We start from the raw sequence: 12,979 nt of genomic DNA, 5'->3' as shown, positions 1-12,979 counted from the left end.
TTTCCCCTCACACGCGGGGCCTCAATTTCCCCACTGGGCAGACATAATTTTCCTCATAGTGTCAAAGGAGACCATGACCCCTCTGAGGGCAATGGCCTCCTGCTCTAAATGTGGATTCTAGGTCTCTCTGTCCCTTCCAGCCTGGGATTTCTTTTTTTTTTTTTTTTTTGAGACGGAGTCTTGCTCTGTCGCCCAGGCTGGAGTGCAGTGGTGCGATCTCGGCTCACTGCAGCCTCCTCCTCCTCCCGGATTCAATTGATTCTCGTGCCTCAGCTTCCTGAGTAGCTGGAATTACAGGTGTGCACCACCATATCCAGCTAATTTTTGTAGTTGTAGTAGAGACAGAGTTTCACCATGTTAGCCAAGCTGGTCTCAAACTCCTGGGTTCAAGTCATAAGCCCACCTCAGCCTCCCAAAGGGCTGGGAATACAGGCATAAGCCAGGGCGCCTGGCCCCAGCCTAGGATTTCTAAGGTTTCTTCAGGCAAGTCTCTTGGATCAGGCCCCTTGGCTCCTGGAGGGTTAAGTGAGACTTAGACTGTCCCTTCCTTTGACTCCCCACCACTCCACACTCTCCCCCCTAAGCCAGGGGACCCCTCCGGGATTCTTTGCAGCCGGGCTGGGAGGCCTCGGTTCAGCTGCACCCACTTTTCCTTTCTGCCCCTTCCTTGTTTCTGTGGAATGTACCCTTGATTCTCAGATGCACCCCACCCAGTCCTTGACCCACTGATAAGGGGAGGGGTGTTATCAGAGCCCAGTTACAGGGCCTACTGTCCACACGCCCAGGAAGCCCTGCCATCTCTGCCTTCTGTGGGCTGGAGCCAAGGAGTGACCCCAGGCCTGCAAAGCCGCCAGGTGCCTGTCTAGGGCTCCTCTGAGAGGTCCCCAGCTGGCCCCTAGGACCTGAAGAAAGGGGTTAGACCCTGGGATGGGGTGCCCAGAGCAGCGCCCTCCCATCTCCACGCCTTTCCTCCATGGGCCTTCTGGAAGGCTCACAAGCTTCATGGGCATGTGGGGTGGGGCTCAGCCCCATCATTCCTCTCTGTGCCCAACTAGTGTGCTGTGGAGAAGTCACTGTCCTGTGCGTAGCCTCAGCTTCCTCGTCTGTAGGACTGACAGTCATAGCCACCTCCCAGGGATCACAGGATCCTAACTCTCTAGGAGAGGGAGGGACCCGGGCTGCCTCATCCAGCTGCCCCCCACCCCCACTTTCATAAGCAGGGACTCTGGGGCCCGGAGAGGGAAGTGGTTGCATCAGATCACACGGTGCAGCCAGTCTGGTGACTCGGGTTCCCAGGCCGCTGCCCCATCCCTGGTCCTGGGCCATTCCAGAGGAGACAGGCTTGGCTGGCAACCCCAGGGCTCTGCTCTCCAGCCCCTGTGCCTCAGAGCTGGGCTGGGCTGGGCTGGGCACAGGCCCAGGGAACTGATAAGAAGGTTTAACTCTCTTCAGCCCTGTGCTGCCGGCGATAATGACCCCCTCCGCTGCCTCCCACTCAGCCCTGCCCTGCTCTGCCCTGCTCTGCCCTGACCCTTGGGTGGGGGCCCTGCAGGTGGCTGAGGGTGGAGCAGGGCAGGGACAGATGGGGGAAGGGGAGGTCACCGCACTGCAGGATCCAGGGCCCAGAATCCTAGTACCTCAAAGGACACAGGCACCTTGCTGGCTCTCATGGGCAGCTGGGCACAGTGCCTGACACCCATGCTCCATCTGGGTCTGAATCCCTTCTCTTTAGTTCTTAGCATGCAGAGGAATGGCTGGAGGGAAGCAGCCCAGGGGCTGAGGGCTCGCCAGAACTCCTGTACTAACAAACCCTCGATGGAGCCCTGCCTGGGCCAGGGTCTGTGCTCAGTGCCCAGGCCACCTCCTTCAATCCTCACGACTGCTCTATGGAACTGTTATTCTAGTTTCTGAGGTGAGGAAACCAGCATGGAGCAAACAAGCAACTCCCCAAGAGGCAGAAGTGCAGCTCCCATGACTCGTAACCACCACGAGGTGTGTCTGTGGGCAGTTTCCACATTTTATTTCAACGTGGGGTCACAGTTAAGACGCGGGCTCTGAAGGTGGGCTGCCTGGTTTCTCCCCCTGTAATGTAAGATTAATAATTGTATCTCTAGAAGAAAACACACACACACACACACACACACAAGTCGTATCTCATCGTGTGGTTGTGACATGGCTTACCTAGTGCGTGGAAAGAGCTTGGTACAAACCCCCACACGCGACAGGTGCTTCGCAGAGGAAGCAGTGACCATCAAAGGAGGCAGGAGGCAGACCAGGCCTTGGGATGCCAGTTACCATGACAACAGCCTCTGACTCCTGCCCGGCTGGGTGTGGGTTCCCCTGTGGCCCTGAAAACAGAGGTAAAGGGTGCTGCTTCGGACACGAGGTCTTTGTTACTGTTTTACAGAAAACCCCCCAACACTGGTGTCTCCAGGCCAGAAGGGATGGGGGCATGGGCTGAGATTCTTCAAGGGAATGAGAAGAGGGTCACCCAACAACAGCTCTGCCTCCTGTTAAGAAAGCAACTGCTACTTCTGCTTTGTGGCCAGGCAGTGTTTCAGGCTGAAGGAAGTCAAAAGCAATGGTGGTTCCGAGCTCTGTTCCAGGGTGGCCGCTCACAGCCTCCGCCCTCCCTGCTCCTCACCTGACCTCCCCCGCAGGCAGCGTCCCAGGCTCTGCCTCTCCACGTGGGCCTCTGCCTCACCTCTTCTCACCTTTCCACGCTTGCCTCCTCCCTTCCCCTTGCTCCTCCTCCTGTCTTTCTCTTTCTCTTCGCACTCTCTTCTGCTCTCCCTCGATTGCTCTCTCCCTCCTTCTCTCCCTCCCACTTTTCCTGAGCCACAGCTTCCAGGAACACAGAGGCAACTGTCTGACAGCTTTTCATGTCCTGGCTGCGGTTCTGGGAAGGCCCTGGTCTGGGCATGGAAACCCAGGGCACTGTCCGCCAGGCTGGAGGCGGGGCCTGCACAGGGCACCTTCGTCTGCCTCTCCCTGGGGCTTCCGCCTCCCACCCGGGCACCCACTTTCCCAGCAGCTTTCTGCTTGGGGAAGTTCTGCTGCTGAAACTGGGGATTCCCAAAGTGGAAGGGGCCCTACTGAACAGCCAGCCACCTCCCCTGCTGAACAGCCAGCCACCTCCCTCACTTCTCAGCGAGAAGAAAACCAAGGCGGTGGGGGACGCAAGGTGGGGCTTCCCCGGGATCACACAGCTGAGCAGAGGCCAGGCCAGGGGGTCCCTGATCTGCCACCTGAGTCCTGGGCCCTTCCTGCCACCCCACGGAGAGGAGACGGCTGGGTCAGAGGCCCGGCCTGTCAACAGGAAGGGCACGTTCCTCCTCCTAAAGGCCTAGTGATCTGACTCCAGTGTAGCAATGACAGCAATGATAAGACAGTCGAATGCTAACGGAGGTCCAGGCCTGGGGAAGCACTCGGCCTGCGTTTGCTCACTTAGTCCTCAGCCTCCTGAATGAGGCGCTGCTGTTACTCTTGTGGGTGTCTCAGGCCTGCAAAGACCAGGTGTGCTGGGTTGGGGGCTTCAGGGCTACTGTTTTTTATTTTTATTTTTTTATTTTTTTGAGACGGAGTCTCGCTCTGTCACCCAGGCTGGAGTGCAGTGGCGCGATCTCAGCTCACTGCGGCCTCCACCTCCCGGGTTCACACCATTCTCCTGCCTCGGCCTCCCGAGTAGCTGGGACTACAGGTGCCCGCCACCATGCCCGGATAATTGTTTGTATTTTTAGTAGAGACGGGGTTTCACCGTGTTAGCCAGGATGGTCTCGATCTCCTGACCTCGTTATCCACCCGCCTCGGCCTCCCAAAGTGCTGGGATTACAGGCGTGAGCCACCGCACCCGGCCCATTCGGAGCTACTCTTGCACTGATCTCCTGCGATTCCTTGACTGAGTGACCAGGGAGGAAGATCCATGGTCTGAGGACAAGTCCTGAGGTGAACAGGGCTCCAGGCAAGATTTATTCCATGGCCCATTAGTATCATTTGGCTGAACCTGAGTCATGCTGAACCTCATCTGTTCCCGAGTAGTGGTGGAGGCATGAGGTCAGCAAGTGAAAGCACTGACCCCTGGGCAGGGCCCTGGGCTGTCTGGGCTGGGAGATTCCCCCAGTCAGATTTAGCTCCTAGATGCCTGTTCCTCAGCCCCTGATGGGAGTTTAAAGATCCCTCCTGCCTGCCTTTTCCTGGCAGGGCAGTAAGCGGCTGCGTAGGGAGCACAGGCCGGGCATCCGGAGAGCTGGGTGGACAGGTGGCTCTGCTGCCAGCTGGATGTGTGGCCCTGGATGAAGCCCCGACCTCTCAGAGCCGCTCTGATCTCAATGCAAAGCTGAAACTAAACTCCATACCTGGCTGCTCCGATCTCAATGCGAAGTTGAAACCAAACTCCATGCCCGGCCCACCTCACAGTGCGCTTGTAGGATCAGAAGGGTACATGATGGGCCGGGCATGGTGGCTCACGCCTGTAATCCCAGCGCTTTGGGAGGCCGAGGTGGGCGGATCACCTGAGGTCAGGAGTTCAAGACCAGCCCGGCCAACGTGGCGAAACCCTGTCTCTACAAAAAATACAAAAATTAGGCGGGTGTGGTGGCGCGCACCTGTAGTCCCAGAGGCTGAGGCAGGAGAACTCCTTGAGATACGGAAGTGGAGGTTGCCGTGAGCCGAGATCGCGTCATTGCACTCCAGCCTGGGCGACAGAAGAAGAAAGAAGAAGAAGAGGAGGAGGAGGAGGAAAAAGAAGAAGAAAAGACAAAGAAAAAGAAGGGAGAACCTTCATGGACTTGTATTCCTTTTCTTAGGCCAGGTCCAGGTGAGTGTGCGGTGGTTGTAAAGGAAACAGTGAGAGGGTCTGACTCAGGCGTGGGGACCTGGAGGGAGAAATTCCCTTTCTCTTCTGTCTCCATTTTCTCTCCTTGGGCCCTGACCCTTTTGCAGGCTCTGAATTTAGATTATCTGGGGGGTGGGTGTGGTGGCTCCTGCCTGTAATCCCAGCACTTTGGGAGGCCGAGGCAAGTGGGTCATGTGAGTTCAGGAGTTCGAGACTAGCCTGGGCAATATATTGAGACCCTGTCCCTATATAATAAAATAAAAAATTAAATTAAATAGGGCATTGGGAAATGGTCAAGTCCGAGGATGGGCCACCTCATTCTGACTCCCAGGCAGGCGGCCCGGCTCACCTTTCTTGGGTGACCTTCTCAGCTCCCTCTCTTCCCCACCAAGTATCTATCCCTAGGGGAAGGAGCTGGTCAGACTTGGATTTGGGGCAGAGATGGGGCCCCCTCTGCTCCCAGCTGGCGGCATAGTCTGTTAGCCACCCACAGCCCCCGGCCTCAGAGTGCCCTGGAGTAGAAGCCTCTGGAAGGCCTCAAGGCCTGGTGGTGCCCAGCTCACTCTGAGCTTTTGGCAGGGGCCTGGGCTGCTGGCCCAGCTTGGCCAGGAGGCTCCGGCTGCCTTGGGCCCAATCCAGGCCAGAGAGTAAAGGGGGTTTGTTCCTGAGGCGGAGACCAGAAGTAGGCACACACAGCGCTCTTTGCTTTGGAGTAGAAGACTTTAAAGATTTGTTTTCTTTAAACATCCTGCTGCAGGAAAGAGAAGCTGAAAACCAAACATTCCTAAAACATGGATTTCAGGAGCAATTTGTTTGGTTTCCGTCCCACCCTGTTTCTGCTCAGGGGGGTGTCAGGCACTTGTCCCTGAGTTTGGGTGGAGGGTCCACGCCCTTCCAGGCTCACCCATCCAGCCTCGGCAGCAGGTCTCCTCGGCACCAGATCTAGCCTGAGGGCCCCTGGTCGTGGCCCGGCCCTGAGCTTGGTCCCAGGGGAGGGTTTGTACGCATCCACGTCAAGGGAAAAAGGAGGCCACTTTTCCTTTATATTAGCTGCACCTGGCTCTGTTGACCACACCCTCTTTCTTGAAACCTCTTTTACTCCTGGCCTCAGGAATCAGACATACTTCTTTTGTTGTTGTTTTTGCTGTTTTTGAGACAGAGTCTCCCTCTGTCACCCTGGCTGGAGTGCGGTGGCGCGATCTCGGCTCACTGCAGCCTCTGCCTCCCGGGTTCAAGCAATTCTCCTGCCTCAGCTTTCTGAGTTGCTGGGATTACAGGCGCCCACCACCACACCCGGCTAATTTTTGTATTTTAAGTAGAGACGGGTTTTCACCATGTTGGCCAGGCTGCTCTTGAACTCCCGACCTCAGGTGATCCGCCCGCCTCGGCCTTCCAAAGTGCTGGGATTACAGGCGTGAGCCACCGCACCCTGCCAAGGGATCAGACACACTTCTGACCCTCCTGACTCTTGGCTGCTCTTCCCCTCAGCCCCTACCATGAATCTTCTAGGTCCGTCCTTGGTCCTCATGCTCTTGCTACTGGGGAACCAGTGAGGTTCAGCATGACTCAACCTGCTTTTGGAGAAGTCACTCATTCCCTTGGCTTCAGCAGTGCTGGGCCTGCCAAGCCTCCAGCTCCAGGCCCTCGGGCCCTCCCAGCAGCCCAGGCCTTGTGCCTTCATTTTCTATGATTGAATTTGAATTATTCCCTGGGGGCTCCCAGGTGTTTAATGTCTTTCCACGTCCCAACACCTGGAGAGAGGAAGCAAAGGTGAGAGGAGCCACAGAGTAAGAGGAGCAGCTGCTTGTGTGCAGGCAGTTGAGCAGGGCGGGGGGGCCTGGCTTCACGGGGAGGGTATCTGGGTGCCCCAGACCCGTCCCAAGCTTGGGGCTGGGACAGAAAATTCCAAAGGGCTGGGCGTGGTGGCTCACGCCTGTAATCCCAGCACTTTGGGAGGCCAAGGCGGGCGGATCCCCTGAGGTCAGGAGTTCGAGACCAGCCTGGCCAACATGGTGAAACCCCGTCTCTACTAAAAATACAAAAATTAGCCGGGCGTGGTGGCACGTGCCTGTAGTCCCAGCTACTTGGGAGGCTGAGGCAGGAGAATCGCTTGAACCCAGGAGGCAGAGGTTGAGCCAAAATTTCGCTACTGTACTCCAGCCTGGGCGACAGAGTGAGACTCCATCTGGAAAAAAAAAAAAAGTCCAAAGGGTGCCCCAAAGCTAGCCCCAACCAAGAGCGGGGCTGGAATTAGAGGGGCCCTCAAGCAGCCTCACTGGCCTCCTTGCCCCTGGGTGCCCTGATCCAGTGGCCCTGGCAGGAGGGTCCTGGGGGAGGGGCGTTGAGGGGTGCTGGCATCCAGGGAGGAGCTGGTAATAAGACTGGGGCCTGAATGGGACGATAGAAATAAGAATTCACCTGTTCACACATTTAACAAACACTGAGTAGCCACACCATATCCAAGAGGCAAGGAAATAACTTTTTAAAGAGAATGTATTCATGCGTAGTATAATTAGGTATTAATTTAAAATTATAGCCAGGCACAATGGCTCACACCTGTGATCCCAGCACTTTGGGAAGCCGAGATGAAAGGATTGCTTGAGCCCAGGAGTTTGAGACCTGCCTGGGCAACACGTAGCTCGCCCTATCTCTACAAAAAAATAGAAAAAAATTAGCCAGGCATGGGGATGCACACCTATAGTCCCAGCTATTCAGGAGGCTGAGAGGGGAGGATCACTTGAGCCCAGGAAGTAGAGGCTGCAGTGAGCTTTAATTTCGCCACTACACTCCAGCCTGGACAACAGAACGAAACCCTGTCTCAAAAATAAAATGAAAAAAAAAAATAAAATTACATGTAGGCTGGGTGCAGTGGCTCACACCTGCAATCCCAACTGTTTGGGAGGCTGAGGTGGGAGGATCATTTGAGCAAGGGAATTTTAAAGCAGCCTGGGCTTTGTTGTGAGCAAGACCCCATCTCTACAAAAAATCATATTAGCTAAGTATGGTGGCACATGCCTGCCTGTAGTAGTCCCAGCTACTTGGGAGGCTGAGGCAGGAGAATCGCTTGAGCCCAGGAGGTGGAGGTTGCAGTGAGCCATGATCATGCCACTGCACTCCAGCCTGGCTGACAGAGTGAGACCCTGTTTCAAAAAAAATAAAATAAAAATAAAAAATTTTAAAATAAAATTGCATATATGTATTTTTAAAAGACTAGAGGCAAATTCATCAAATGCTCTTGGTGGCCGAGCGAGTGTTTTCCCGTTAGGGGGGTCCTGGCTGTGGGTCTGGGTGGCAGGACACCTGCATTCTGGGCCCAGCTTCCCCTGCCTCGCCACGTGACTACAAAAAGCCCTTTTCCTCTGTGGGCCTGTTTCCTTATGTGTGAAATGAAAGCATGGAACCAGAAGATCTACGGCCCTTTCCAGCTCTGAGTTACACGAGGATACTCAGGACTAAGGATTTACACAGAGCTGCACTGGCATGGCGGGGACTGCCCATCCCGCTGCGGGCCTTGCCAGTCACACCCGTAATACGACCACAGCCCCTCTCCTGGCAGGCTTCACGGAGGGGAGGAAGCGGCTGCCTGCCACCTGCCCAGCTGTCAGGCTCTGATCTCAAATTAGAATTACGCCTCTCATCTCTGCCCTGTTTTGAATCTGAGAGGCCTCCCCCGCCCTTCAGCTGCAGCCTTGTGACCAGGAACAGAGCAGTCTCTGCAGCCTGGAGGTCTTCATCAGGGAAGGGGGAAGCCATCCAGGCAGGCGGCTTGTATTGATTACACATGTGCCCCCGCCCCTATGCCCCGAAGCCAGACACTGTGCTTGTGAGTTGTTACCTAGGTGATATTCATTCTCCACTGCATCCCTGGGCAGGAAGCGGGATGCTCGCCTCTGTGGCAGGCGGAGAGGTGAGGCTCAGGGAGGAGAAGGACACGGGGACGGCTGCAGGGTGGGAACCAGCTCTCTCTGCATCGGAGTTGAAAGCAGCTGGAGCTCATTGTCTCTCCCAAGGACCGATGGGGATTTCCAGCTGCTGAGCTGCTTGCCAGGGACCTGCTTTTTTCTTTCACAGCTTCCCTATTTGGTCAGCAAATTCGGTCCTTTTTTCCCCCAGCCTGGTCCCAACTAGGTGATGCCTCCTCCCCTCTTTTTTCTTCTTTAAATTCCAGAACAGGAGAGTGGGGGCAATTCTGTCCATTCTTCCATCCGGCCTCAGATTTTCAGGCAGGTATTCAAGATATTAAATAAAAAGTCGGCCGGATGCAGTGGCTCACACCTGTAATCCCAGCACTTTGGGAGGCCAAGGCGGGCGGACCATTTAAGGCCAGGAGCTTGAGACCAGCTTGGCCAACATGGTGAAACCCTGTCTCTGCTAAAAGTACAAAAATTAGCCGGGCGTCGTGACAGGTGCTTGTAGTCCCAGCTGCTTGGGAGGCTGAGGCAGGAGAATCGCTTGAACCTGGGAGGTGGAGGTTGCAGTGAGCCGAGATCGTGCCACTGTGCTCCAGCCTGGGTGACAGAGCAAGACTCTGTCTCAAAAAAAAAAAAAAGTAATTTCTTATCAAATGCTATTGCTTTTCTATTTTGACCATTGATGTTGTAATAATGCTTGTCAGATGTTCATTACACTTGTTCAGAAATTCTGGAGTGTTGTGGGTTAACTGGCCCTTGACGGACAAGCCCCAATATCTAAATAAAATAACATTGTTGCAGTGGGAAAATGTGTTTTGACCATATCTTGGAATATAACTTAGTTGGAAATTGGGGCTGCCATAATTTTTACATTTTTAAAATTTTTTTATATTTTTGAGATAGAGTCTCCCTTTGTTGCCCAGGCTGGAGTGCAGTGGCATGATCTCGGCTCACTGCAACCTCCACCTCCCAGGTTCAAGCGATTCTCCTGCCTCAGCCTCCTGAGTAGCTGGAATTACAGGCATCTGCCACCACGTCCGACTAATTTCTTGTATTTTTAGTAGAGATGGGGTTTCACCATGTTGGCCAGGCTGGTCTCGAACTCCTGACCTCAGGTGACCCGTCTGCCTCTGCCTCCCAAAGTGCTGGGATTACAGGTGTGAGCCACTACACCTGGCCTTAATTCTTAACAAATTCAAATCAGCTACATCTTGGGTGGGATTCTTCCCCTTGTTTACCTGGCCAGTAGTCCGCAGCTTACTGGCTGTCCCAGGCATGAAGTGGGGTAAGGTGTGGGGCTGCGGCAGTGCATGAGAGGTGCTCAGTAATACCCCCTTGCTGCCCCCCACCCCGGACTGTGCTGGGCGCTCATGTCTCAGTCTTGAAACCCCGGTTTCCTCATCCGTGAACTAGGGTGACTGTCCTGGAGTTGCCTTGCCTGCCTCCTAGGAGGGCTGGGAGATACTGAGCAGGGAGTGGGAAGGACTTTCTGTGCTGAAGACACAGAGTACAATTTACTAAACACAGGGCCTACAGCTCCTCTGGATTAATCTATTTTCGAAGAGAGATGTCTCCGGCCCCCAAGTCCTGGAATCTTTGTAGAGGGTCGGCTCTGAGCTCATGGAGCCAGGCCCTGCCCACCCAGCTCTAGAGGCTGCAGTTGCAGCGAGAAACGAATTCGCCCTCACCTCCTTCGCCTGCAGCCAGCCCCCCAGCACTCCGGTCTCAGGCGCTGGCGGGCAGGAGGCGAGGGCTGTGACGGTGGCACGAACGTGGCACTCCCGGGTAAGCGAACGCCACTTTGCATCGGGCCCTAGGGTTCCTTGTCCCTGGTGTTCCTCCCTTTGTCTCCTGTACTCTGGGGGTGGAGGGCCTTGATCCTGACTTCCCAGGTGGCTGGTGACTCCCCTAGGAGGGACATTTCCCATGGACTGCAGTCACCACCCACCTACCTTGGACAGGAGCAGGTGCAGGGCTGCCCCTCTGCTATGCGGGGTTTCCAGTGCATAATAGCCTCTGGCCACGGCCTGGCAGCCGCCTCACACCCCATTCCCTGCCCAGAGGACTTTCTATTTTAATAGTTAAGCGTTTATTTAATGAGTATTAGGAAAAAATAGAGCTAACTCAAAAGACGCCTGGACTAGAATGGAAGGATTTGGAGACAGTTTATTTATTTATTTATTTATTTATTTTATTATTATTATTTTAGAGATGAAGGGCTTGCTCCCAGGCTGGAATGTGAAAGAGAGACCATGGCTCACTGCAGCCTCCACCTCCCAGGCTCAAGCCATCCTCCTGTCTCAGCCTCCAGAGCAACTAGGACTACAGGTGCACCACCCTGCCCAACTGATCTGTTTAATTTTAATTTTTTTGTAGAGAGGGGGTTTTCATCATGTTGCCCAGGCCGGTCTTGAACTCCTGGCCTCAAGCAATCCTTCCACTTTGACCTCCCAAAGTGCTGGAATTACAGGCCTAGGCCATTGTGCCTGGTCCTAGAGACAGGAGATTTTTGTTTTGTTTTGTTTTGTTTTTGATGGTGTCTTGCTCTGTCGCCCAGGCTGGAGTGCAGTGGCTCAATCTCGGCTCACTGCAACCTCCGCCTCCTGGGTTCAAGCCATTTTCTTGCCTCAGTCTCCTGAGTAGCTGGGATTACAGGCACCCACCACCACGCCTGGCTAATTTTTGTATTTTTAGTAGAGACGGGGTTTCGCCATGTTGGTCAGGCTGGTCTCAAACTCCTGACCTTGTGATCCACCCGCCTCGGCCTCCCAAAGTGCTGGGATTACAGGCGTGAGCCACCACACCCGGCCAGGAGACAGGAGCTTTTCAAATGGATCCACTCAAAGGAACAAGAAGGGCTGCGTGTTGGATCTTTCGCAGATGCGCTGGGCTCTTCAGTGAAGCACTTGTTTATACAGTGAAGACTGATTGGGGATTGGCGGGTGAGGGATGGCAGGAGGGAGAACCAGGCCAACTCATGTCTGCAGAGGCCTGACAGGCTGGGCTGCCACAGGGTCCTCGAGTGTGGAGGAGGAGTAACATTTGCTCACAGGCTGAGGTTCTTTTAACCACAGGTTGGCCTGGAACTGATCTCCTGTTACAGGCCTCTAACATGTAAGCCGGTGATAGGGAAGAAGGATTTGAATCAAAGGAAAGCTATAAACTCCACAACTACACACCCATCCAGACACAGACACAGTCCTCACCACAACCGCCCAGCACACACCGCCACGAATGCCGGACCTTCCTACTGAGGCAGGTGTTTGTCCCGGGGCCTCTTTTAACACACACGGTGTGTTTTTCACGTTTGGAGTGACTCATTGTTCTGTCCTGTCCCTCTGCCTTTGTTCTATTGTCACCCATAAAGTTTCTTTTTTTTTTTTTTTGAGACAGAGTCTCGCCCTGTCACCCAGGCTGGAGTGCAGTGGCGTGATCTCGGCTCACTGCAACCTCCGCCTCCTGGGTTCACGCCATTCTCCTGCCTCAGCCTCCCGAGTAGCTGGGACTACAGGCACGTGCTACCACGCCCAGCTAATTTTTGTATTTTTAGTAGAGACGGGGTTTCACCGTATTAGCCAGGATGGTCTCATCTCCTGACCTCGTGATCCACCTGCCTCGGCCTCCCAAGGTGCTGGGGTTACAGGCGTGAGCCACCGTGCCTGGCCATGTCACCCATAAAGTTTAATAGCATGAAGTTTCATATGAGCCTGTGGTTGCCAGAGATGTAAACATTGGTTCAAATAAAACTAACAAAGGTGCATTTGTTTGTTTGTTTGTTTTGAGGCTAAGTCTCGCTCTGTCATCCAGACTAGAGTGTGTAGTGGTGCGATCTCGGCTCACTGCAACCTCTGCCTCCCGGGCTCAAGCAATTCTCCTGCCTCGGCCTCCCGAGTAGCTGGGATTACAGGTGCCCACGACCACGCCCAGCTAATTTTTGTATTTTAGTAGAGATGGGGTTTTGCCATGTTGGCCAGGCTGGTCTCGAACTCTTGGCCTCAAGTGATCTGCCTGCCTTGGCCTCCCAAAGTGCTGGGATTACAGATGTGAGCCACTGCGCCCGGCCTCTCATTTTCCCCATCTGTCTAGTAGGGTTGATTACTCCTGCCCCACCTGGTAGGATCCCACCTGTAATCTTAGCATGTTGAGAAGTCAAGGTGGGCGGATCACTTGAGCTCAGGAGTTTGAGGCCAGCCTGGACAACATGGAGAAACCCCATCTCTACCAAAAACACAAA

General features: G+C 54.5%; 1 long non-coding RNA gene across 1 annotated transcript; it reads right to left on the bottom strand.

Annotated features, from left to right (window-relative positions):
• Positions 1-1,985: 1,985 nt before the first annotated feature.
• LOC109026245 (uncharacterized) lies at positions 1,986-3,045 on the bottom strand. Its single transcript, XR_002005205.4, has 3 exons — positions 2,645-3,045; positions 2,182-2,348; positions 1,986-2,082 (listed from the first exon to the last, which is right to left on the bottom strand). It is a non-coding gene; the product is annotated as an uncharacterized lncRNA (long non-coding RNA).
• Between the last annotated feature and the right edge of the window lie 9,934 nt (positions 3,046-12,979).

The sequence above is a fragment of the Gorilla gorilla genome, chromosome 2 (assembly GCF_029281585.2).
Source record: "Gorilla gorilla gorilla isolate KB3781 chromosome 2, NHGRI_mGorGor1-v2.1_pri, whole genome shotgun sequence".
Lineage (NCBI taxonomy): Eukaryota > Metazoa > Chordata > Mammalia > Primates > Hominidae > Gorilla > Gorilla gorilla.
Note: the sequence above shows the minus strand (reverse complement) of the source record. Positions and strands in the feature narration are given on the sequence as shown.